The 27,181-nt window shown below is 43.9% G+C and overlaps 1 long non-coding RNA gene across 1 annotated transcript; it reads left to right on the top strand.

Annotated features, from left to right (window-relative positions):
• The first annotated feature begins 2,409 nt into the window (after nt 1-2,409).
• LOC146833796 (uncharacterized) lies at nt 2,410-16,963 on the top strand. The gene is made up of 3 exons (XR_014960270.1): nt 2,410-2,512; nt 14,674-14,824; nt 16,408-16,963. It is a non-coding gene; the product is annotated as an uncharacterized LOC146833796 (long non-coding RNA).
• Nucleotides 16,964-27,181: the final 10,218 nt, after the last annotated feature.

The following is a 27,181-nucleotide window of genomic DNA, read 5'->3' as shown; positions in this document are numbered from 1 at the left end:
GCCACTGACGAAGTGGCCCTGAGAGAAGCCGCCCTGTGTGAGTGGGGAAGCCTAGCAAAGGTATTGCAGGAATGTAGAGTTTCTTCATGTTAGTGAGTTTACCGGTTCTAATAAGACAAGAGAAAGCTGGGTGGAATAACCCAGGGTGGAGTTGAGTAGAATGGTTGGTAGGAAATGATGAGTAGTGTAGTAAGCCCTCCTTAAAGTCTTCACGGGTAAACCCAATCTCATCCAGGGGGAGGCCAGGCAGCCAGCGAAACACCCACTGGAACTGTGTAGCTAAATAATAGCACGCTATGACCAAAAGAGCTAATCCACTCGCAGTCGCAGAAAGAGCTACCCTGCAGTGCCCGGCCCCCAAATCAGACGTGGGACGAGTCGAGATGTATGAATAAGGATTGAGGGATGAGCAGGTGAAGGTTCGCAAAATAGTGCAATAAACGGGGTAGCAGTCCATTACCTAAAACGGAAGAGAAGACCAAAAATCAAACTGAGCTTAGAGAAACGTGTTGCTCTGCCCAGATTTCCATCCTGCAAATCAATTGGGGAATGGTAAATATTAATCTCTAGGTATCGAACGGTAACTAATTCCTAGTACAATCTGGGATCTACTTGTAATAAAGAAAATACTATCATATGTTAAAGAAACACTTCTTAAATTGTAAAAACGTTATCATGTTCCTACTTTTTGCTTGTGTAAGTTACATCTCAAATATTTTGAAGATTCTGCATGTACTTTGGCATTTAGGGATGAGCCAGATCACAGGTTTGGCCTTGGCTTGACTGCAGAACAGTTTTAAGACATGGACAGAGTGGGCATTTGCCCAGGGCACAACCTTACAAGGGGCCTGGCCCCTACTCACCCTTCACAAGCCTGACCAACAGACCACTGCTCCACAAGAGTTTGCCAGGGGTCTGGTGCTGCTTGTTCAACTACTTGACTTTGCCTCTTCTGTTTCTCTCCTCTCTACTGAGACAAATCCCCAGTTACACAATATTTTCGATACTCATGGCAGGCCCACCTTGCCTGACTTTAGGAATTAAGCCACCTTGTTCTTCTCTTTCTTAAATGTCTTTGATTGGCAGTCCAGGCTCCCAGTTCTGAGATAAATGTAGATTCCCAGATGCACACTCTAGTCCTGTGAGACTCCAGACAAGTTGTGGGTACCTCACATCCTGATATTAGGTGTGAGACTGTCACCCACAACATCTGCTCTGCCTCAATATTTTTTTTTTTAGGTTTAACGTCCAATGGAGGTTCAGGTAAGCCAGATGTTTTTGTTCAACTTGTCTAAACTAGCAGATGGTCACTTACCTTAATGTTTCTGAAACTGTTTGCCATGGATTTTAAAATGTTTAGAAACATAATCAAAGTTTTGCATGCTTTCTCTCCAAGAAAGATTGGATAGATTGGGTAGGGTTGAGGCCTTTGACACTGTGCTCAATGGCATTAATTTACTATTGAACAAGGACATGCTGTGCCACCTGAATGTAGCATACCCAGAGGCAATAATATAAAGACCATAGTGAATAAATAGCGCATTGTAGAAACAGTAAATAAATGCACTGAGAAAGTAGTGGGGGTAATGCTTCTCCTTGGATGTGTCCATAAAATGTACCTTTTGTCCTGAATCTTGACTCTTTGTCCTGAATTTTTTACAGTCCTGGACAGAATTTTCCTCCATGCCATATGGTCACCCTAGTGCCAGGATACCCTCCCAGGTGATAGTGTACTCTACAAATCTGCATGACATGACATTCAGTAAGCACTTACCAAATTGTGGGTTTAGTAAATAATAAAAAGCCATTAATTGGTTACAAATCCTGTGATTTAGTGACTATAACATTTTGCAAAAGGTAAATTGCTTCTTATATCTAGCCCTTAGACGCCTATTTTGGTATATCAGTGTAACCCCAAGACAAAAATAAGACGGCCCATTAGAACTTACTTGCAGCATTCAACCAAAAATAGGTAATGCCACTAATGGCCACCTACCTAGACGACTAATACACAAGTCATGGATGTACTGTGTAAATAGCACTTATTAATACCTAATAAGGAGTTAAGTGCATTAGAACAAGTATCATTTTAGTGTTTAATCCAGTGGCTGTCAGTTAGTAGGTTTAGTGGTGCACTCACAGTTAACCATGGCATACATTTACTTCGGTTTTCCATGGTAAGCAGGGGCGTTGCTTTGTCAATAATGTTAGGTGTGCCTGATGGGATCATTGTAAATGAAAATAGGGGCGAATTTTGGAGCTGGGCACATAGCACAATTCTGGATTTATATATCAATATGGTGGCCTCTGTGTTTTACCATCAGTGGCTGTTCTGTGTTGGAAGTTTTCTTTTGTTGTTGTTTCCTTTTATTCTTGTTGAAAACAATAAAAAATAATTCATAACTTTTTTTTTAGGGGTGTGTGATTCTGAGATTCCCCAGCAAGCAACAAGGTCTACCCAACTAAAAAGAAAAGGGTGGTCTGGCGCCACTGGATGGTGGTACTGGACAGGGTTAGTGGCATTTATTTTTATTTATTAGATAAAATAAGGGTAGTCAGTGCAGGGTCTCGGTGAGATAATATGTTCTATGCACTGAAGCCGAGCTACTCCTCGCTGCATTTAGGGAAGAGAGACCAAGAAGAGCAGGCTAGCATCGGCCCATATCTTACATCAACAGACCAGGTTTAGGATGGGCATGAAAAGGGGCCTTTTAGAAGCCCAGACACAGCAGCATACAGCACTTGAAAGACGTGAGGATTCAGGAATAACAGGCTGGTAGGAAGCTAGAAAATAGTAGAAAATGTTGCAGAATGCATTACAGTGTGTAATGACAGAAGGAAGCTAAAATTCCAAGAAATAAATGTTTGATAGTACAGGGATAATAAACCCTTGTGCACTGTGGTGATCTATACATGAAGGAATCATGATCCTTTATTTCTCTCTCCCTTTTAATAGGTATCAAAAATGTGTATGTCAATGTGTGTGCTGAAGGACATTACAATGTGTTTCGTTATACTGGGGTGTACAATTTAGCCTTGCTCGGCTTCAAGTTAATTTTTGAGATACCTATGTGGCTTTGATGCCATTCTAAGTGTTTGTTGATGTAGTAGATTTAATCTAACATTTTCAGAATGGTAGTGTCGATTAATGTTAGGCTATCATTTGTCAGTATAACTTGAAAGGATGGATGCCTGCTGGACCAAAGACTGAGACAGCAGTATGACTTTGTGCTGTTTTGTGTAACTGATAGTGACAGGCATAGTTTCTGTACGGTGCCATTGTTGTAGGCTGATGTGTTACAGTGGGTAAATAACGTTTACCCCGAAACTTTTTCAACGCAGGGAATCACAACGCAGTCGTTACAACGACCGCGTTGTGATTCCGCAGACCATTACTCCGCAAGTCGGAACAATGACTTGCGGGGGGGGACAGGTGTTGGATTTAAAATCCAACACCTTCCCTAGTGTCCGCACAGACTGGAGTTGGAATAGTAAATTATACTATTCCAACATCCAGTGCCCCCGCTCCGCAAGTCGTTGTTCCGACTTGTGGAGTAATGGTATGCGGAATCACAACGCGGTCGTTGTAACGACCACGTTGTGAATCCCTGCGGGGAAAAAGGCTGCGGAATAACATCATAGATTCGTTACAGTGACTTGGGCTGGGCTCGCTAATGATCTAGCAAATCCCAAGCCATCTGGATGACTTATAGCTGATTGAGTGCCCCACAAGTTGCACCTACACACTAGCATGGGTCTTTAGGTAGAAACAAAAGGAAGCAAGCAAGTGGGGGAAAAGGTTAGACAGGGATATTTGTAACAAAAGCATTCATCAACTAAGCTATCTTAATTAGTCAACAAATGTGAGACTTAACATTGCATGCCGTGCTCTGGTGCAGGTACAGTAACCATTCAAGCTATTTTAAGAGGATTGAAAATGTGCCCATTGGTTTAGCCAGTATGTTCATGCCAAGTCAGATAAAAAAAGTTCTAGAAATCATCACAATTCAGTATCTTTCCCCTTTGAAATATAAAGATAAATCAGCAACTGCAAGATGTAAACAAGTTAAAAGTATTTTAGAACTGTTCCTAAATACTTGGATGCACACAGAGACAACAGCTATGTTAAAGAAAAATAAATTGGAGTGTTTTCAGCAATTTGATACCTAATTGCGATATCCTGATTCTTCCATAACCAAAAATACACAGAAATGTCTGGTATGTTTCTCTAAGAAAAGTGTCAACCCTTCCTGCAGATCGGGGTCAACTATTGGATGCTTACAATCATGGTTAGAACCCACAAACAGATGCAACCCCATGGCACCAATAGACAGGTACACAACAGTGGGTGGGAATAATGCTTCTGAAACGAGACAGTACAAGCTTCCCTCCCTCACTGAATAGGTACAGCACACCATCTGCAGTACAAGCTTCACTCACAGAACAGGCATACCCAGGCTTTAACAGTTCACATTTCACTCTCTCACACGACAGATACACCATGTGCATCAGTTGACGAGCTTTCCATCTTCACATAAGATGCACACTAGAGTATCCATCACACAACAGGTACAATTGGGCATCACCAGTGCAGGCTTCCATTTCTTATGGAACAGATACAGCATGGGCAGAAGTACAAGCTTCCCTCCTTCACGGAACAGGCACAGCATGGTAACAGCAAAGGAATCTTCACTCCCAGACACAACAGCAGCAGTACATGCTTCCTACTGTCACAGAACAGGTAAAAATCAAGAAGTTTTTGTGAATTATCCTCCATCAAATAACAGGTATAGCACCGCCTGCAGTAGTATCACAAATACCCTTGCTTATTTGATGCATGTATTTCAGTATGGTTGTGTGGATTTATAAGTGCATGAATGGTGCTGCAAGTAAAATGGATAAGTATGGATGGTTGACTATTTACATTTGTTATTTCAGCACCACGATGCCCCAAGGGGTGAACGTGCGCTTATGAGTACATCATATGTCATGCAATGTCATGTTACATGATGGTAAGTGTGAAGGGGTGAAAGGGTGTATTGATACACAAGTAAAAGAATGGAGAAGTGGATGGTGGTGTCAGTTGGTGGACAATAGAGTGAGTAGGAGGCTAGATGGCTCATGAATTTCTGTTTGATGAATGATGAATTTTTCCAGACATATATAGATGAGTAGTTGATTGGAGAATGTGGATAGACAATGCATATGAAAGGAAAATGTCTGTGGATTAATGCCTTTGATGCTGCTGCAATTGGCTGCTCCCCTTGTGCACATGCAGTATTTATAATTAAAAACGCGTTGGCATTTAATGAGGGATGAAATGCCGCTTTCATTTGCAATAAATAAGCTTTGAACTTACCTACTGTGGAGTGCATCCTTGCTGCAGGGCACATTGTTTTCAAAGAGTATCACAGCGGTTCCGGCCGTGAAATATTGCACAGCCCAGGAAAAGATGGAACCTCTGGATATGGAACTATTCCGAGTCTGATGGCGCAGCAGAGCAATACAATAAGAAAGCGGGAAGTTTCACACTGGGGCCCACTGGAGGGACTAAATATTTTGTGGCAATATGCGGAGCCCACTATGGGTAATAAACTACATGTCCCAAGGTGCATCAGGAAGATAAGCCAAACGGCAGGCACACCAGAGGTCTATAAAACAATTAACACACATGGGACTGCTCTAATATTACTGCATTGCCAGACATGCCCAGGAAGAAGAAGCGTACAGCTTCGAAACGCGTTGGCATCTAATGAGGGATGAAATGACACTTTCATTTGCAATAAATAAGCTTTGAACTTACCTGCTGTGGAGTGCGTCCTTGCTGCAGGGCACATTGTTTTCAAATAATATCTATATATATGTATATATATATATATTCACTGAAAAAAACATAGGTTTCACACATGTTATAGTTAGCTGTACATTTCACTCGTAAAAAACCAATGAAATTCCCCCGTTATAGTTAGTGCAGGCAACTATAACTCACGCGACCGCAATCCTCTGCTGATGATGTCAGATATTACATCACTGATGACATATGTGTGTTTATAAAAAATAAATATTTGTAATATATGTATAGCTAAAGATACAGTATTAGCATCAACAGAGGATTGCGGTCGCGTGAGTTATAGTTGCCTGCACTAACTATAACTTTTTTACGAGTGAAATGTACAGCTAACTATAACATGTGTGAAACCTATGGTTTTTTCAGTGAATTTGCAAGGTTTTTTAAATGCTAATTCCTAACTATAACGTGTGTGAAACCCATGGTTTTTTCAGTGAATTTGTACGGTTTTTTAAATGCAAATTTTTTTGGGAGATTTTTTGTAAACCTATGTATAAAATAATATATGTACTATATCCTGCATTATGGAAAGGTTTTTTTTTTTTTATGCATTTTTTTCCGTGCGCGTACGGTAAGCTGACGGTACGCGCTCTGTACGTCATAAGTACGGTGCGCGTACGTAATAGGATACGCATACAGTAAGCTGACGCTACGCGCTCCGCACGTCATAAGTACAGCGCGCTTACGTGATACGTGCGTGACGTACGCGTACACGCGGAAGCATCGTCGCAGTTACGCAGGGGCGTGTAATGCGCATGCGCGAGTGCATCTTACGTACGCGCTCCGTAAGCGCTCCGTAAGCGTCACGTTTGCGCATGCGTACTTGTTTACGAGCGCGTACCGTAAGCTTACGGAGCGTGCACGGTAGGTCATGTGATCCACAAAGAACACTTTTCATTGGTTGAAATTACTTTCAGTTCCAGAAACTTCCCACACCACACCCATTCCCCTCATTACTGCTTGAAAGAACACTTTTCATTGGTTGAAACTACTTTCAGTTCCAGAAACTTCCCACACCACACCCATTCCCCTCATTACTGCTTGTGATTCTCTAGGAGCAGGAGCTGAATTGTCTTTGGGATACAATGGCAGAACAGCAGACCTCTTCTGAGAGTGAGGCTAGCAGCACCACCATCATCCAGAGAAGGAGGAAACAGAAGAATTCTTTTGTATGGGAGTATTTTACTTTTCCAGAGGGGGAGAAAAAGGTCAATGCTCCACTGGTCACTTGCACACTTTGTGACCGTGTTTTATCAAGAGGAAATCCTAGGAAAAAGTATTCCTTTGGAAATCACTCTATGATGAGACACCTTAGGGATAAACATCCCAGGACCTTTGCTCGACATACTGGAGAAAACTCTTCAGTAAGTCACCAGAGCCCAGCCTCAGAAGCTCAGCCGAGTACATCATCGGCAGCTCAGCTGAGCCCTTCCTCTGAGGTGGGAGCATCACCTTCTTCTGCTCCTCTGGACGTTAACCCTCGATTTGGGAGGGTTGTAATGAGTTGTATAACGTGTTCTGGTCTTATTGTTTTTGGGGAGACCAGTGTTCCCCTTATTAACAATAGGATAGACCAGCACGTTTGTAGACGCTCATAATATTCCCATTCTTTCTTTCCTCCATCCCTCTATGAACCCAACGGCTCTTTTAAGAGCCAACCTTACCGCACAATTTTTTTTTTTTTTTTTAAGCTTTCCTTTTTGAAATTTTTTTTTACCGTGCGCGCACGGTACGCGTAATTACGCGAATTTTGCGGAATTTCTCCGTATACGCCATGCGCGTACGCTGCGCGCATTCGGCGATTTTTTAAAAAAAAATGTAAATTAATTTTTTGCCCTTGGGGGTCCTTCTGAGACCCCCTGACAAAGGCTAGGGGGTCAGGAACTGTCCAGCCTGCCCCCTTTTCACGTTATCCACCTTTGTTTTACACCCCCTCAGACTGCGAGAGACAAAATGGCGGCCGACACTTCCTGATTTCGAATGTTTACTTTGATCTAACAACCAATCAGAATCGCGCTTGCGCACGGCACCGTGCGCGTACGGTAAGCTTACGGTAAGCGCACGGAGCGCGCTCACAGATATATATATTGATTTAAATGCTATTTTCTCAGGAAATACTGAACAGATTTACACAAGACCTGTAAAAGGCACATCCCTGACCTGAGGACTACCTCTCTGCCAAATTTCACATAATTCTGTTCAGCCGTTCGGGCTGTAGCTGTGTCTAAAGGTCCTATGGAAAAATGCATGGGGAAAACGCGTTTTGGGACCCCCCTTTTTTCTCAGCCCCCGCTTGACGAATCACCCCGAAACTTTTAGGGTAGGAGCGGAGCGTAGCGCCCCATTAGTTTTGAAAAATTTGCGAGGATTCGTCAACCGACGCCAAAGTTATTCCAAATAGAATGTTGCGGATTTCCTATGGAAACACGGTCCTAACTATAACTATCTACTGGCGACCGCCAGTAGATAATATATATATATATATATATAGATATAGATTACCTACTGGCGGTCGCCAGTAGGAAGTTATAGATAGGACCTATTTTCCAGAGGAAATCCGCAACATTCTATTCCCTGTAACCTTGGCGCCGATTGACGAATCTTCGCGAAATATAGATATTACCTACTGACAGGCATCAGTAGGTAGTTATAGTTCGACGGCATTGGTTGCATAGGAAGAGCATCTGTTGTTTTGCTAATATCAGCAAATCCCACAGTCCCCGTGCTGAAATCTGAGTGGCTGCCAGCACTTCAACCAGGAAGTGTTGGCAGCCATCTTGGGAGTTGGCTTCAGCCGAGTTCCACAAAAAATGTTACAGATAAAGAAAAGGGGGCAGGGTAGGAATACCTTGACCCCCTGGGTGTGGTAGTGGGGTCCACAGGGACGCCACTGGGTAGTAAAAACATTTTTGTTTCAATTTTGCCACCAAATTGCAACTGGATCTGCAAATTCACAGCAAAATTGAAAAAATATATATACTAAAGCCCCCAGCTGGGCCAGGTACTGGGGCATGCAGAATTTACTAAATATATTAGAGGGGGCTGCATGTGGCCCCCTCCATGGGCATCTTTGCACTCTGTGGATCACCACCTTCCCAGGTCTACATATACATATGGGGGACAGCTGACTCCCCTAGAATTAAAAAGGAGGGGGCCGCATGGACCCCCTCCTAGTAGGGCTTTAAGAAGACCCGGGGACCACCACCTCCCTGGGGCTAAAATAAACAATATGTAGGGGGTCCATGTGGACCCCCAGCCCCAGGTACCTTCACCTACACGGGTCCAAATGCAAAACAAAAACATGGAGGTGGCCACTCCCGGACCATATATGGCCCCGTGGACCACCACCTCCCCGGGGCTGGCCCATGCAGAAGAATGGGGGGGCCCTTAGGCCCCCATCCTGGAGCCATACATGACTGCCAACACGCAGGGCTGCCTCCTTCTATGTCTCGGGGTGCACACCCCCGGGACATAGCGGTTTGCTTTTGCTTAGGGGGAGCTTGCAAAATGAAACAATCCGCTTCGAGCAAGTGGGAGCTGTCAAACTGCTACCGCTAGCCAGAAGCGGAGCTTTCATCTCTTTGCCTGCCTGCAGACATGCATGCAGGCTCTGTGATTGTTCCTTGAAAAATTGTACAGGCTAATGCCTATGCTATGAATAAAACTTCAATAAAAAAAGAGCAAGTAAAGAGATAAAAGATTGCTCTTGCTCTCAGGGAGCTGCATTTCCAGCAGCTCCCTATGTGCAACAGCAAGGCTGGAGGCAGGGAGACAGCTGGGACTGCAGGGACTTGAGGCTCTCCGTGGTCCTTATCCTGCGCACTGTGTGACTTGGGTGGGCTCCAGGGCACCCAGGAGACATGGCCGGGCCCTGGGGATGGGGTCCCCAGACCAGAAATTGGCCTGGGGTGGGGGCAATGCAGCTCCCCTCCCCATTGAATTATGACTGGGCCCTGGGGGATGGGGTCCCCAGAGTCCAAAATCAGCCTGGGGAGGCGGGACAGGGAGCCCTTCTACCCCATGAAATTATGTCTGGGCCCAAAGGATGGGGTCCCCGGGGCCAATTTCTCATCCGGCATTTAGTCATGGCTGGCCATTGGGGATGGGGTCCACCAGGGCCTTTCTAGCTCTGACGCTCATTTCACAAAAATTAAAACTCAACAGTAAGCACTTCCACATATAACCATAGCAGAAGCTCCACTTCTGTAAAGGACATATGATCCTAACTCCTTGGCTTGGGGAATGCAAAGCAAGTGTGTTTTCTCTGCAATTCCATATTGAAAAACAATCTGAAATCGTTCATGGAGGTGACTGCATCGTTGATATATTGGAGCGCAACCTGTATGTGACTGTGATGAGTGGGTTGTTTCTTGTCCTCTCCTGGTGAGAGCAGAGTCCATGGTTGTTCCTTTCAATTATTAGGAGTATCCAAATATGGAAATCATTCGGAGGCGTCCCTGTTTGGCCCCATCCACCTTAGTAGCATCCAAAGGTCTTCCTGCCTTTTGCCAGGATGATGGGCAACTTAACTAGAGCATCCCCAGCGTATTTCCTGCCGATTTTGGTGAGGAGTTCTCCACCAAGCAAAGAATCACTTGCTTCATAAAGTTAAGAGTAAGGACACTTGTCTGGTGGATTTTGACATCTTTATAGTCTCATTGTCTTCTCCATTGGAGGATTCATGTTATCACATATTTCTGGATGAAGATCCATTAGGAACAATCACATTGCCAAAACTCACACAAGGTCACTGGTGACATTTCCTCATGCTCCATTATGCTGCTGTAGTGTAGAATATGTACTGGACATTTACCCAAGTAGGTAACACTTAGAAATTAACCAATAGAAAGAATTCCACTTGGGTAGATATGTTGTGCAAAACTGTAGACTCTTGCTGGATAAAAGGGCATTTGTGGTTCCTTTGTGGCTGAGTCACTCACACAGCTACTGGCACACCCACACAGACACTTAGACACCCACTTACACACTCAGGCACTCACATACCCACCGAGAGACCCACTGAAACATTCACACACCCAATCACAGATGCACCCAGACACTCATGCATCCACTCACAGACCCATATCTCCACTCACAGATCAATTCAGACACTCATGCACCCACTCACAGACCACCTCAGACATACACATCCACTCTCAGGCCCATACATCCACTCAACAGCAACTCACAGACCCACTCAGAGACTAACGCATCCACTCTGACACTTATGCACTCACTCACAAACTGACTCACACACTGATGGAAACACTTGCAAACCCACTAAGACACCCACATAGTTACTCACAGACCCACTGAGACACTCACTCAGACACTCATGCACTCACTCAGACACCCACGCACCCCCTCACAGATCCACTCAGACATTCACACACTCCCTTACACACCCACTGAGACACTCATGCACTCACTCACTCACTCGCTTACTCTCAAATGTTACAGGTTACAGTTAGGAAATACAATTTTAAAAACCTTAGAAATTCACTTAATTTGTGTGCGGGTGTGTAAGTGGCTGTATGAGAGATATTGCAGGGGTGTGAGTTGTTCTATGGATGGTGTCATCAGAGGTGTAATTTGAGATGTCATCAGTGATGTCACTGCAATGTCATGAGTGATGTAATATGTGAGGTCATAAGCAGTGCATTGCGGGGCATAAGTTATAGTTAGTGCAAGTAACTATAAGTGATGAATGTCTATGATTTTGTACAAGTGAAATGTGAGCCTAACTATAACGTCCGTGTATCCTTTGTTTTTTTCAGTGAATTTCTAACATTTTTTGTTCTATTTCCTAACTATAACATCCCTGTAACCTTTGTTTTTTACAGTGAATTTCTAAGGATTTTTTTTATGTTGTTTCCTAACTATAACGTCCCTGTAACCTTTGTTTTTTTTTAAGTGAAGCCTTCTCATATGTACAGTTTACCTCCTTGAGTACTAGTTTTCATGATCGATAGTTAGGCTGTATAAGCGCTATAGAAAAACAAATGTTGCAAGCATCACAGTACCTTGTACCGTGAGTCTCTGCTTCTCTGTACAGCCTCTCCTTCTACGGGTATTGCTTCACAGACTTTGTTTTCCTATGTGAGAGTCAGGGCTCCGCGACAATGATGAACATCTAGGAACCAACCCACAAAGCCATCCATGAGCATGTGAAGCAGTACTAGAAGAGTACCACTTCACGTTCTCTCAAATGCACCCGCAAATGGGCCCCGAAATGTCTAACGCCCTATTCGTAAAAAAGCAAAGAAGGTACAGTCACTTTTATTTGTCCTAATTGTAAATGAATGTTCCCTGAATGTTTAGATGTTTTGAAGTAAATTCCCATATGCACCCTAGAGTATATGAAAATGTACTGCAGGAACACTACCTTATGCATTCATAAATGGCCCAATGAATTAGCCCCACAGCCATGCATTCCTACAAGCAAGTCAGGAGGAAATTGTGCTGTTTCCAGCTGGCGGTGTTGAGCCACTCAGGCAGCCGTATAAACTAGAGACATATTTGTATTGAGGTAGTGGTAAAAGGGAAAGAGAAACTGGACAGCTCCGATTGGTTTAAGATAGACCATTGATCTTATGTGTGTGCCCAGATCAGGTGAAGATTGGCAAGTGATGAAAGTCATGGCCATAGATTATGGGACACAGAAATTTGGGGATCCTTGTTAAAACTATTTAGTGCCATCTTTAGCCACAAAATTATGATTAACAATTGGTTTCGAGAATTTTTTCTGCTGCAGTTCTAAAACAGTAAGACAAATCCACCTTTTAGAGACCCAAAATATATGAAAATGTAAAATTTAAAATCATCCATTTTCTATTTTCTTCTTCTGAAATTGATTTTATACTTTTAAATCTACACTGGGTGTATTCACTTTTGTGTTTTCTCTTCGTAGCTTTACATTTTAATGTTTTGATGCTCTTGGCCCTCGTGCTCCTCCTCCGTCATGCACCCAAGTCAACTCACTATGACTAAAAAATAACAATTTTGGGGTCTTGCCACGACGCCAAGCCGTCTTACAGAAAACAATCGAGCTCCATCTGAACGAATTGTATCCCTAAAACTGATCACAGCTTACACATGCAAGATACTAAAACAGACCATCGCCAGACAATTCCCTAAGATATGTAATACTCTTCCCACCAAACCGCATGCTTCACACCTGACTGCTTTCATTCTGGTCCCAACTTAAGAATCATCTCTCCAAGTCAGTTGATCAAAACATAATGTAATAATGATGTTGAACATTAGGGATCCACCAAGACCCAATAACGACAAAAATCACTGTGACATGTCTTACATGAAGGGTAGTAAAGCGGGGCACCTACTGTGATGCACTCGTCAGAGTCAAGCCATGACTTACATCACTCGTACATCATTTTGGCTGGTTGGATACAAGACTTACCTGGCCCATGGTGCACAAGAGTGAGACAAAATCTCAACTTTTAAACTGCACTACGTTTATTCAGGTCGTGGCTTCTTGATGGACATCCGAATGGTAGGGTTGCTAGCTGGCCTGTTTTGTACTATCATGACCAGTTTTTTAATGTCTAAGCCTGTACAAAAATTTGGAAAAGTTCCTTAAAACCACTATTTCCCCCCCTTATCTATGCATACTTTAAACAATAAATATTAGAAGAATGCACTTTAAAATGTGCTCTTCAAATGCCATTATTCTACCTGACTGATATTTAAACAACAACAGGAAGGCCATGTTAAAAAGGAATAAAGTCGATTTTATATAAAGTCGTATTTAAGTATCACGGTAAGGACTTTGCAGAATCTTAAAACGGGAAGAAATAGTTGGTATTTTTCTTTGGGAAAGGTGTCAACCCTACACTATGAAGGAATTTCTAAAAGCAAACCCACATGTGCTCACAGTGCAACAAGACGTGCACTGAAGTTAAGTAATTGGTGAACACGTGCTATATATAAAAACTGTAGAACATAACAAATAGCATATCGTCCAAACCAGTCTCATTTTAGTGGTGCCTGCTCCGTTTTGCTTCTTTTCCTCTCCTTTCACGTACACTTCATTGATATCTAACATTTTTTATCACTTTCATGCACTTTAACTATTTCTAGTACTTATTAAAAGAAAGGTAAAGTTCGTCAATGATTCAGCTGTACCATAATCACAAAAAAAGTTACATTTTTTTCCATGTTTTTTACAACGTTGCTGCAAATCTGCCTACTTCTGGCATACAGAGAACATATTTTGCATCTGGTATATGATCATTAAACATTCACTCTGTTCCCTTTTAAAGTGAAGTGAAAAAGCAGCCATCTTGGCCTTCCTTTCATTGCTAATGCGCAAATTGATACATAGATTCTTTGTTTAGGCAAGGCAATGTAAACAATAGAGAACTTGGAAGCGTTGACATGCTTGCTTTTTATTTGACAGATACTAGTTTTTTTCCAGGCCTGAGGTTATGCAATATAAATGCATATTCAGAGGCATTAGAAACATGCAGAGACATGGAAGCTAGCAACTACATGCGGATTGTGCTACATTAAACAACAAAACAATGTGGCAAACAAACCATGCCAGTTATATATTATTATTTCCACCATGCCAGAGAAAATGAATGTGTCCCAAGTAAAATTGTAATTAGAAATAACAATACAAATACACCTGCATTCACATGTTAGTGAGTGCAAAGGTAACACAGTATGTTTAAACCTTATAAGAACATTGTAAGGTGTGATGCTTCTTTGAAGACAATGAAGTGGCTCAGGGCCAACAATGGCTGGTATAAGCCTTCTGCTGCAACATTCCAATGTGCGTCTTTCTGTTTCTCCCTTTTTAGGTTGAGCCTAGCGCTGTCAGCATGATCTGTTGCAGGTACTTTGTGGGCTGTGACTCCTCTCATCGCTTTGGATTTGGCTTCCTGGTCCCCTGGAGCATCGTGCCAGGACTTTACATTCTGAACAGCTCTTCAGAGCTCTTCATGCACGTTTGTAAGTTTCCCTATATCTGCATGGCGCCCCCTCACAATAGGTACAGGCCCGCTGGTCACCGTCCCTTTAATTCCATGTGGTGTCCTGACCTGCCACTCCGATTGACCAGTGCCTGAGCCTTTAAATCCTGGCTTCAGCACTTTGGTCGCTTTCACCCTGTGTGAGGACACATTGTTTTGTTCTGGGCCTCCACTATCTGTCTGTCTTCTGTTCCTGTCTTTCTCCGCCATCCCTCCCACAGACTTCCTGCCCCTGTACTGCAGTGTGACAATGGGTCCCCTCTGTGCTCCCTGAGAACCTGCTGTGTCTCCCCCACCAAAGTCTTCATTTTGCCTCGTACATTCCGGCGTCATTTTCAAGCGTGTATGTACAGATTTTCTCCCTTAGAAAGGATCTTGAGCGCCATACATTATATTGCATTCACATGTATGATAGTGTGACGTCATCTCACGTTGCCCCTCCTATCTGTCACCTGTTGCCACTCAGCTAATATCCATAGCATATTTTGCATTGTCAGCATGCTTTTGCATGACGTTTACATGGTTTAATGTGACACTTTACTGTGTCCCAATCAAATCAATTATATATATTGTTACTTTTGAGACTACACCCTCTTGTACAGTGCAGCCACTCTTGGCAGGGACGACATGTTTCGTAGGACATGTGCAGTGAATGACCATGCATGTAACCCCTGGTGGGTTGTAGCAAGTGTGTACAACTCTGTGGCACATTTCTGTTACTTGTTTATTAAAGGCTACACTAACTTCGATAAGTCTATAAGCTGTTGATTTGTGAAACAAGAACTTTACTGCTGAAATCGTTAATAGATTTTCCCCAGAAAATTACAATTTCAAGAAGCAGCAGGAATGGATGCGCCATTGGCAAAGACCACAGGTATCTATCAGTTAATAAGGTTCCCGCAAAGTGTACCCTTCTATTTCATTCTTTCTATATATTCTGAGAGAAAGTTTAAACTGAAAATCTCTCGATGGAGGCCGGCAATAAAGCGAGATAAACGTATCCCACGAGTAAAGGCATTTCTGATGCTCAATGGCGAGAACGTGTAATTTCAGTGATGTCCCTCGTGTCATAAAAGTTATTAGAACATGACAGTTTATGCATTCTGAAGATTAAAGTATTAGCAGTTAAACATAGAAGCTGCACTGACACGCAATTTAAATGTGCATTTGTTTGTATTGTAGAGTTCGACTTAGGTGGCATTAGTATTAAATTACATGTTAGAGGGAAAAAAACTGATTTTATAATATTATTTAGACAATAGACTAACAGTGCATAGCGAAACAATATTGAATTTTTAACGATTAATTAATTAAAAATGCGTGCTAAAATGTGAAAAATGCACTGCTCTGACATATTTAATTAAATGTATTACTCATATTAATGAAATAAATATTTTACTGCTGAATCCATAAGTTTGCATATTATTTGAGTTTTACTCAAATGTATTAATTAATTGTATTGCTAACATTCTCTTGCGTTAGTATGAGTGAGGCCTGCAGAGCTGTATTCGCCGTCACATGAAAATGATGAAACATTATTTTTAACTTGAAATCTTCTTTCAGATTTTGTTCTCATGAGAAGCAAACCTCTTGTGACAGACCTCATCGTTTAAAGGCGAAGAAATGTACCCAGTTGGCCTTGAATGAACACATTCGTTTCAACCCTGCCTGGACTCACACAGATGGAAGATGTTCTTGTGGAAAGCTTGGGAAAGGAGGAGTATGTTTTAACTCGCAGTCGTGTGATTTTTTTTATTGGATGATGCCCCTTCAACGTGACTCAGACTGATACTTTTGGTGAATCAGATTGTTTTACTATTTTTTAGATGACACTGCTCAGTTGGACTTTGGGGAAAGATGCTGTTCACATTCCTGACCCAGACGCTTTTGCTGATGGAGAGTTCATGAATGCTGCACCCATTGGAGAGGTATTTTCCTCTCTGCTTGTGACCCTCCAATGCGCTTTTGAGATTTAGAATTCTTTACCTAATCCCCTTTAGAAGAATCTTGATCAAGCTTCTGATACATTGACTCTCTTTTTTTTTCTCTCCTAATTTATTGTGCCCCGCTTATTTAGTAGTTTACAGCCGAGATTATCCTTTTTAGAGCTCGCGCCTGCGTTGCAGTGCGCAGCCCTGCTCGCGCAGCAAGAGCCCTTTTGTATGGGGTTTTGAAAGCTGACCACACGCTTGTGATCAGCTTTCGCCGTCAGGCATTGGTTTTTGCGTGGTTTTTTTTACAAAAAAAGGCACGCGATTGGGCTAAGGCAGGCGCATGTCCTGCCTTTGCTACGCCCATTCCCAACAGTGGCTAGCACGCGCAGCAGTGCGCTTTCGCCATGCTGTCGCTGCCGCGCTCCCTCCCCCCTGCTCCTCTGTGGTGCGCGCGCACCACTAGTTGTTGACAATAGCGATTGCGACGCAATTGCTTTCAGTGCCGCTTGTTTTCTTTACTTTTGGTATAATCGCGGCACCCGCGCTTTGCTTTTGATGTTATAAGTAAAGCACGGGTGCCGCGATTATACCAAAAGTAAAGAAATAGAAAAAAACATCTATTTCTTTACTTTTGCTATAATCGCGGCACCCGCGCTTTACTTTTAACAACAAAGATTCACATATGAGAAGTATCACTATGATGAATTATATTGACAAATAAAGAAGAATTCTTGGAAAACGAAACTACTTAAAAGCTTTTGTGGATTTGATTTAAAACTTAGTAGGTCTTATCCAGACCACTTGCGGAGTGCAACAGAGGGACACTAAGTACTTTATCTTGGTGCTTTATACATGTTTGGATCCACTCCCTACAGGTCAGAGGGAGATACCTTGTGTGCACCCAAGCAGCACTATTGTTTGAACATTTAACATTTGATCATTATTTACCAGTGTGCCTCACTATTGATATTCTTTGTTACTGGGGGCCCATATTGCAGCACCGCTGCAAAACCAGCCCCAGGTAACAAAAAAGTCCCCCACCACTGCAAAACCGGCCCCCATCATTCCGGTCTCCCGAAGAAACACCAAAATGCCCGCTAAGGGTGAGATATGCTACAGCATGAACACAAAAGACACATATATGAATAAAACACAGCAATATTTGCAACTGGAAAAGATCACAAGTATTAAAAACTAAATTAACAAACACACTGATTCCAACTGGGATTCTATTTATAGTGGTATTTGTGCAATTTTCATGGGGGTTAGTCGTCCATTAACCATATCCCAGGCAATAAAGTACTGGTTATTTATAAGTTACTGTTCGAAAAACGTATACAGCACCCACTGCAGAGACGAATGTGCGATCTGCAGGCGCTCTTCATACTTTGTAGCTCAGTACATTAAGCATCATAGCGCCTGGTAATAATAAAATCTTTTACTACAGTGCCAAGAAACAGGAGGAATCCGACATGAAGTATTTCATGAAAAAAATTGTGCCGCTATTACTCTCCGAAATAAAGTTTGTGTATTTCTTTGTCAGGCTCGGCTCTTTGTCTTTCTTTCCATTGATTGCCTAACAGGACTACACAGAGTTGTGTCATGCTTAATGGCCGGTCCATACTAAGATGCTGCCTTTAACATGCCAGTGTATGTACCAAATAATGGGACAATACGTTCAGTGGGTTCATCCAATCATTTCTCTATCCTGACAGGCAACGCTTTCGTCGGTGACTTTCATGTTTTTGTACCATTAGGAAGGAATGCTGACTTTGTGATACATGTTAATTCTAGATTCACAATAGTCAGTTTCATCACATTATGGTTTCCAATACAGGAAAACATACTTTGAAATATTGCGTCAAAACACACATTTGCCTTACTCTCTCTTCACAATTATTTGTTCGATTTTCTAGTTTGTGCCCTCTTTCTCAGTAGATATCTGCCTTTCTCTCTGTCAGTCTGTCTCTTGCGCCAAAGCTGTTTGTCATTGAATTTCTCAGGTGAGAATACAGCGCAGTGTTTATACTATGGAGGCCAGCAAGTAAGCCTAGGCCTTTTTGTATCTGCGCAGCGGAGAACATATAAATTATTTCATATTTCTTGTGTAAGGCCTTATTTAAAAAATATTAGTCTGAACTACATTCCAATGTCTTATTCACATCCAGACGTGAAACGCAATGCGTGCTAGGGGGATTTACAAGGAAGTGCTGCAACGCAGCAACGCAAGCCCTTTGGCTGCGCCACGCTGTGTCACTTCCAAAGCACAGGAATGCGACATATTTACAATAATATGTCGCATTCCTGTGCTCTCCCCTGCGCTGGTGCACAAACAGCAGCCATGCGCCGGCACAGGCATCCTTGCACCAATGTGCAAAGATGCCTGCGTCATGGGGAGATTGTTTTTGTGCAGGAAGGGGCACCTTCCTGCACAAAAACAATCATTACAGGCATTTTCCTCTTTTAATGCGTGCTGTAGAATGCAGCACGCATTGAAAGAGGAAAAAACGAGGAGAAATAAAAAAAAATCTCCTCCTTGCACCGCATTCAGACGCATTTCCAGATTTACGATTCCGCGTAAATCTGGAAATGTGTCTTGTTCCATGGGTGTTGCATAGGAACGCTCACAGCAGCACCCATGGAACTCTCCTTTCACGCAAAGTGCTGCATGTAAAAGGGCCATATTTACAAGGACAGGAAAAGCCAAACAGGGTGGCTTTTCCTGTCCTTGTGAATATGGAGCAGAAAAATACGCCACCAGTATGTCACAAAATGTGACGTATTGGTGGCGCAGGGTGCTTGTAAAACTGCCCCTAGGTTTGCAAGAAAGGGCTCCCTGTCGGCATCTGGCCTTGTGTTATTCAACTGTCAAAGTGTATAATGAAGTGCGGTTGAGGGTACAAAAAAGTCAGGTGCCTTCTTCTGGGCCATGCTTGGTCTGCTTCTTAAAACATATTCACAAACCAAGGTCAAACTTTATGGCCCTATGCAGTTGTTACTGACTGCTGACTATGTTGTGATGTGGAGCTTATACACATGTATGATAGTGTGACGTCATCTCAGTTCATCCCTCCTCTCTGTTGCCCACTCAGTTTAAGTCCCCGGCAGACTTCAGCAATCCCGTTAACCTAAACTCACTCACCTCTGACCACGGCTCACTCACCCAATAAAAACTGATGCTCTTTGAGCAGTTCACAAGGCCTCTGCCCAACCCTTGACCTGAGCCCACCTCCCGACCAAAGCTCGAACCCTACTCTCAGTCCAGCCTCTCATTTATCTCCTGACCATCGCCATTGTTAGGGATTTACAGATGCAGATTACCTGGAGAAGGCCGATGCATAGCATTTATGTAGATGTTCAACAATGTGAAAAATTCAGCATACATATATGTGACGCAAAGGTGCCTTTTCATGCTCTCTATGAGAACAAGCATTTGTAATGCAACAGGTCTCGCATATGCGAGAGTTCAAGATATTGACATTGTAAATGACAATGTCTTTTATTTATCTGCTTTGATAATTAACATATAAATAAAAGGCATTGTCATTTACAATGCCAATAGCTCAAACTCTTGAAAATGTGAGACGTATTTCATCTTAAAGAAGCGGCCGCCATTGTCCGGGGCTGCTTGGAAAGTGAAAGCGCGCATGGTGCACTGAATGATGCAGGAAAGCAAATCATGCCTGCAGTAGGAGAATCTCATTAAAGAAAATAGTGCTTACAGACTAAATAAGACATACCACGGAACAACAGAAGCAAAAGGGCCAGTCCTCATGGGAGGTTACAAATGAAGACAAGGCGGTACTAAGGAGGGACTAACAAGCTTATTAACAAATCAGAAGCCAGCATTTACAAAGGACAGTGACACAAGCCAATGGAAAATATGTGCAGAGAGTGGGTGGAGCTTCAAGTCCATCCTCGAATACATCATGTCTCGCAGAGCAGCGCATGCGCTGCCCAGGCTCGACCTAAAAATGTCTTTCCCAGTGGAGACATCATGTTCCCTACACATGTGACGGCCAGCCCGACATGCGTAGGTCAGCCAGCACCAATGCTGGCTGTCTAACAGCCAGGGGGACTGCAGGCATAGGATCCTAGTGTGAAAAGGAACGCTGTTTAAGCCTGCTCCGACTAATCATGGCACTGCTCTCATGCTGAAAACGCATGAGAGCAGCTCCATGATTGGCTAGGTTCGTTGGCTGTTTTTGTTAGTTGCGCAAAACCCACACCCAGTGGGGAGAGCAGAAGAGCCAGAGTGGGGAAATGAGGCAATTAAATCCGTGGCCTTGAAGAAAACCATTGGCTGCGCTGACCACCACTGCTTGGTGCCAGCAAGACCCGTTTACAGTGCAGGATCAGTCACACAACCATCCGTTCTGCACAGTTCCAGCTGTAAGGGCATTACTTTCAATGCAACGTCTTCCTGTTAGCCACCTTCTGGAAGCACCTTCACTGTAGAATCACTGTGGGACCATATGAATTCACAGTGACACACATCCGGCATTGCAGGTCAGTCCGGTCCTCCGTCGGCCTCACAAAGCTACTTGACGTCGGCCTCATTTTCTACTCGCAGTGCCGATCGTAAGACAAGATAGCTGCCATTGCAAGCGTTCTGCCCCGGAGATTCCGCTGGCTCCGGCGGATCTCAAATTGGTCAAGGGCAGCTTGACTGTTGACGATGACGGTGCAACTTCGGTGGCCATCAAATCACTTACCTTGGTACTGCCGGAACCATTCCCGGAGGTCGTGAGGGAAGCCCGGTATCAGGGTTCATGAAACTGTGGGTGCCCGTATATGAGCAGCTGATAACCGTGAAAGTCCCAGCGAGGCACACAGGAGCATCGATTTGCTGCCAGTTCAAATTTAATGCTAATCATCTTCAGACCTGCCGCCTGGGGATAAAAGGCAGGGCTTGCGCTGGTCATTGCAGTGTGTACCTGTGGAGACGGCCCGGTGCTGTTACCATGCAAAGATTCTGGCAAAAGGTGGAGATCTGTGGGCAGAGGGGGCTCTCAAGCTGGCCGAGGCTGCATGTGAAGTGCCTCTAAAGGTACAACACGCTGTTCAACTGATATAGCGCCATGTGATTCTGAGATTTGTAGGGGTGCACCTTATTCACTGTTAGTCGGCACCCGCATATAATCAATGTATCCCTAGAAAGCGTCATAGAAATGTATTTGCTATAATCATGTAACATAGAAGTGTTAGAATGTAATAACGTTTTGTGAAGTATAACGTTGCAAGTTATCATGAATGTATTCATTATAACGTAGCTGATTAGGTTTCACAAGCAATGTAATGCGAATTAAGTGCGTGTCATGTTCGAATCACAATTGTAGGTTGCTTATTTACATGATGGTAATTTCGAATTAATGCCTAGATTGTGAGTTCGTAGTGTGTTTAATTTTGTAAGGCTTAACCGCATATGTAGAAGAGAAGGCCTGTTTATTTCTTATTTTAGCCATGTTGTAGGCCTGCAGGGTTTTCTTGGTTAAGGTTTGAGTTGCAGCGACGTGTAAAACTTCAAGATGCGAAGAGTTTTCTTTTTCGTTCCCATGTTTCTGTTGCAGGTGCAAGGACATTTAGCTCATTAGTGAGAATAAGTCTTTTGTTTTAGGAGTTGAGATACAGTGTGGAGCCAACAGGGGAGTGCATTGGAATGTGCAACTGTAACTCTTGGTATGGAAGGTGCCTGGGACCCAAGGACAAGCTAACGGACGATGGAAGATGGACAGCTTTGGATGGAAATTTACCGGAGGAAGACCTGGCTGAAGAGGGGTGTCAAAGGGCGTGTCCTGAATTATTGGTGTTTTGTATTAGGGATAGCGCCCCGTGGGTGGAGCAGAGGAGGCTTAGGCGGGAAGCTAGAAGGAGCATCGAAGATCGAGCTCTCACTAAGTGAAGACTTCTTAGGGAGTTTCACTTCTGACACCTTTTCAGTGATTCTCTTGCATGGGAGGGAATGCTAAGTAGGGATGCCACTTTAGGATAGAGTAGGGACAGAGAGGTTTTGACTGATGATTCCCAGCATTGAAATTAGTATTTCGATTTTCTATTTGATGCTTTTAGAATCTGTAATTCTTTTCATTTTTAGTCGAATGCGAATTCTTTGTAGGCTAGCTTTTGTGTTAGTGCCCATTTATCTTTTGTGCCTTGTACTAAGGTGCCTTTATGTCCAGATGTTTTTGCTCATAATAAAATCTCGGAAATTTTAGATCTTGAGTCCTTAGTCCTTTAATGATGTCAACTTGCGGTAGTTATCTGTTGATAATTATGTTTATTCCCTCTACGCTATTTGGCAAGTAAAGAGATCCTGGCGACCTGAAAGGGTTCTTGTAGATAATTGGGTAGACAAGAATCCGGCCCTATCAGTTGGTAGCAGAGACAGATGGTTATTTCCGATAGCGAGGGAAGATCTAGATTAGGATAAGTGACCCTTGAGGCCCATAGACGCTAAGTGATGGTGAATCATCAGATGGTGAGCAGCGGACGGCGGCGGCTGATGGACATGGACGGAGAGTAGCAGTGCGGCAGAAAGCAGCGGTTCGAGGAGTGAGTATGAACTGGGCGAGATGTTGTAGATTGCGGTGTTGATTTGTTGTGTGATGTCTTGCGGAGTTGGTGTGAATGTTGAGTGAATGCGAGATCAGGCTGTGAGCGCGCGCAGCCCGGAAAAGTCTTAGGCTCCACGAGTAGCTTAAGCGATTGGGTGTAGAAGACACCCGCGGTAGATTTTGTTGACCACCCTAAGGGGATCGTGAGGCGCCATCTATCACCTGGACCGAGATAGGGGGACCAATTGTGTGAGTGCATGACAAGCCGACGCTGGTCGTGGGGTGTTGTATGTGGATTTGAGTATTTGTAACCTATCAGAGGCGATTTGTCTGGCCGGACGGGGACAGACAGTTGCCAACCGAGGTCGACAACTTCGAGAGACTGTGGACGTACAGTCAGAGAAGTAACCTGTTTGGGACAAACGGTTATTTCAGCGTATGAATGAGACGAATGCAAGGGTGAGACGTGAGTTGTGAAGGAGGGGATCTGCTGCGAGTGGAGGAAAAGGTGACGTCAGAGGGTGTCGCGCTGCGATAGGTCAGTTGGTGTGAGCCGCGTTGTCATTGGTGGATTAATAACAGGAAGTAAACAAAAATATTGTGTGCATTCAAAATTTGGTCATCATGAAGTGCTTTAAAGTGTTCCGAGAGTTGTGTAGAGGTGACAAACATGTGGTTACTCGTGGGGGAGAAGAAGCCCCTCCCGAGGATACTCCGGCACATTACATGGCAAGAAATGTGGGGTTGCATACTATAATTTGGCTTGAAAATTGGCATAAAGTTACCCAAGGAGAAGGAGAATTAGCTTTCCCGAGATATGGTTCATTCAAGTTGGAAGTGTTGTACCAGTTGAAGTCTGTAATGGCGGCTTTACGACCTTTGCCGAGGCCAACACAATTTGAGGCATTGCATGCGTGGATTAGAGCAGCACATGATAGGAAAAGAGATAGAAGCTAGGAAAGGGTGAAAAAGTCAATTAAGGCGTTCCAGGATGCCAGATGGGATGCAGAAGAGAAAAGATGGAGAGTACAGGCAATAGAAGGACACAGATTGTATCCCTTATTGGTAAAGACTGATGGTTTAAAAGTAAAGGCAGCGGATGATGAGGATGACAGTGATACTGATGATAGCCTACTAGAGAGGTTATTGTCTGAGAGACCACCTCCATACAACCCAGATGCCCCGGAGGGGAGGTCAGCCCCGATGGAAGGGACTGGGGGAGTAACAACTCAGTCAGAGGTGAGAGTAGAAGGAAAGATCTCGACAGGAGCTGAGGGCACTAGAAATCAGTCTGTAGCTAGCTCAGAGGTTGGGAGAGGTGCAAGGTTACCGGATGCTCTAAGGGTACCGGTCACTCTTGGACCCATTGTTTATGTTTACGACCCAGATCATGAGAAGGTCGAGAGCTCAGTACAGTCAGCTGTAGGAGTGAGGAGTGTGACCGAGGGAAGTGGGTCAGTGAGTGGGATGGAACAGACTCCGAAGCCTATAGAATGGAGTACGCCACTGCCAGCCACAGCAGACTCCTCTAGGGGACAGGGAGAGTCGAGACCAGTGAGACCGAGGTCTTTGGCCGAGTCAAAATCAGATTTGCGAATGTGGACACCACCAGTGAGAAACCAGAGCCAGAGTGTGATAACAGCAGAGAGCGAATGAGGCACCATAGTGAATCGTTCTGTTCTTATGAGTATGTCAGAAGAGAGTAGGTCATCGGAATGGGAATGTAGGTATGACAAAGGGATGGCATGGTTTGTCGAGAAGTACTGAGGGGAGCCCTGAAAGGGAGGATGTTAGACGTTGTAAGATTGAAGGCAGAGGTGGACGAGATAATAAGTGGGAATTTACCTATTGAGAGAATCTTAATGTACAAACAAGATGAATTGCTTTTTGTGGCGAAGGATGTGACTCGCAAAGCACAAACTGCTCATGAGAAATTGTCAGATTTGGCCAAGCGGTATGAGGTGGATTTGTCTAAAACGAAATCATTGCAAGGAAGTCATAGGTTGCAGTACAGTGATCAGGAACTAGAAGAGAAAAGAGTCATGGGATTGAGAACCCATATCAAGGATCTCATCATAGCAATGTGCGCATGGGTTATGCTTGACAAGTGGGAGGAAAGATGGTCCAAGAAGAAAAGCTCTAAGAGGACAATTGGAGAGACACCACCTCCGGGTGGAGGGATGACGGAGATAGGGAATTACCCTTTACGGGAAGTGCAGAATGGAGGATACGTCCATGTACCTTGGAGTAGGGGTGATTTGGCTGCCTTCACAAATGATTTTCCCCGACTTAGGGAGAAACCTGTGGAGTGGTATAAGCAAGTTGATCGCTTTGTCAAAATATCGAAGGTACTGTGGATTGATCTGAACACTTTGTTTGACATTGTGGTTCCGGGTGATTTGTGGTCGGCATGTAAAATTGCTGTTGAGTGGCCGACTTCGGAGCCTGACAGGGACCCAATCTCGAATGGTCCGTCGCCTATAGTGATGAAAAAGTTTGAACAGGTGATTACATGGTTAAAGTCGAAGATCTCACCTCAGGACATCGATTGGGTGAAGATAGATAGGACAGTGCAAGAGCCTAAGGAGACTGTGCATGAGTTTTATGAGAGACTTTTGCAGGCTTTTAAACAGTACAGTGGTCTAGATGTTTTTTATACGAAAGATATGGGACAGTTTGTCTCTAAGTTTGTGTTGGGATTGAGGCCAGAGGTTAGTCTCATGATACAGCAGCATTTGATTTGTTGGCAGAACAAGCCTGTAGATGAGATTTTACGGTATGCTAGATACTGTAGTGATGAGATAGAATCCAAGCACAGGAAGTTGAAGGATAAATTGATGCTTGTGCAGATGCAAACAGCCCAGGGACAGCCTAATGGGGGAACGTTGGGAAGGAGACAGGGAAATAATCAAGGAGGAGGGCAGAATGCCCAAGGTCAGGGAAGGCCAAAGTCAATAGACCCTAAGACAGGAATGGATGTGGCGACATTGAAAAAGACTACAGCATGTCATCTGTGTCACCAGATTGGACACTGGAGACGCGAGTGTCCTCTGAACCCGTTGAACCAGATACAGCAGGAAGGAGAGTTAGACCAGGTTCCGGTGGCGGACGTGGTCCCCACAGTGACTCGACCTAAGATGGTCAAAGGGGGGACGGGTGTTCCACAGATGCAGGTTCCCCAACCACCCAAGATACAGAACATGCAACAGGGAGCTCGGACATATTTGCAGATGCCTATGTTTGAGGGGAGTGAGGAAAACGATCTAGACCAACTGGCACGACCCTGCTCGAGAGGAGAAGAGGATTGTGCGCTTGGAGCTTTCCTAGAGGTAGATCAGAGGGGACCCTTTGTGGAAGCTGATATTGACGGTCACCCTACGACCTTTTTGGTTGATACGGGCGCTACACGATCGACTGTAAGATCTGCAGCGGTCCCAGACCTACCCCTTTCTGGACAATCTATCCAAGTCGTTGGCGTGGCGAATAAGAAACTGACTAGTCAATTGACGGAGCCAATACCAGTCAAGATAGGGAATTTCAGCGATCGACACCAGTTTGTGGTGTGTGATTCTAGTCCAGTTTGCCTGTTGGGTAGAGACCTATTGTGCAAGCTCAACTGCACTATCTATTGTACCCCGAAGGGAGTGGAAGTACAGACGAGGGACGATGATGCGACCTTTAAGGTTGCAAATCAGCATGTGTGTGTGGAAATGTATCCAGCATTGACGGTGGAGGAACTTCCACTTGATTTGAGGGATTCAGTGTCAATTGATGTATGGAACCTCAGTGGAGAGGAGATTGGATTAGTCAAAGGAGTAGACCCAGTGAAAATCCAGATTAAGCCAAATG

The sequence above is a fragment of the Triturus cristatus genome, chromosome 4_2 (genome assembly GCF_964204655.1).
Source record: "Triturus cristatus chromosome 4_2, aTriCri1.1, whole genome shotgun sequence".
Classification (NCBI taxonomy): Eukaryota; Metazoa; Chordata; class Amphibia; order Caudata; family Salamandridae; genus Triturus; species Triturus cristatus.
The sequence above is the reverse complement of the archived record's forward strand: the minus strand, read 5'-3'. Positions and strand labels throughout refer to the sequence as shown.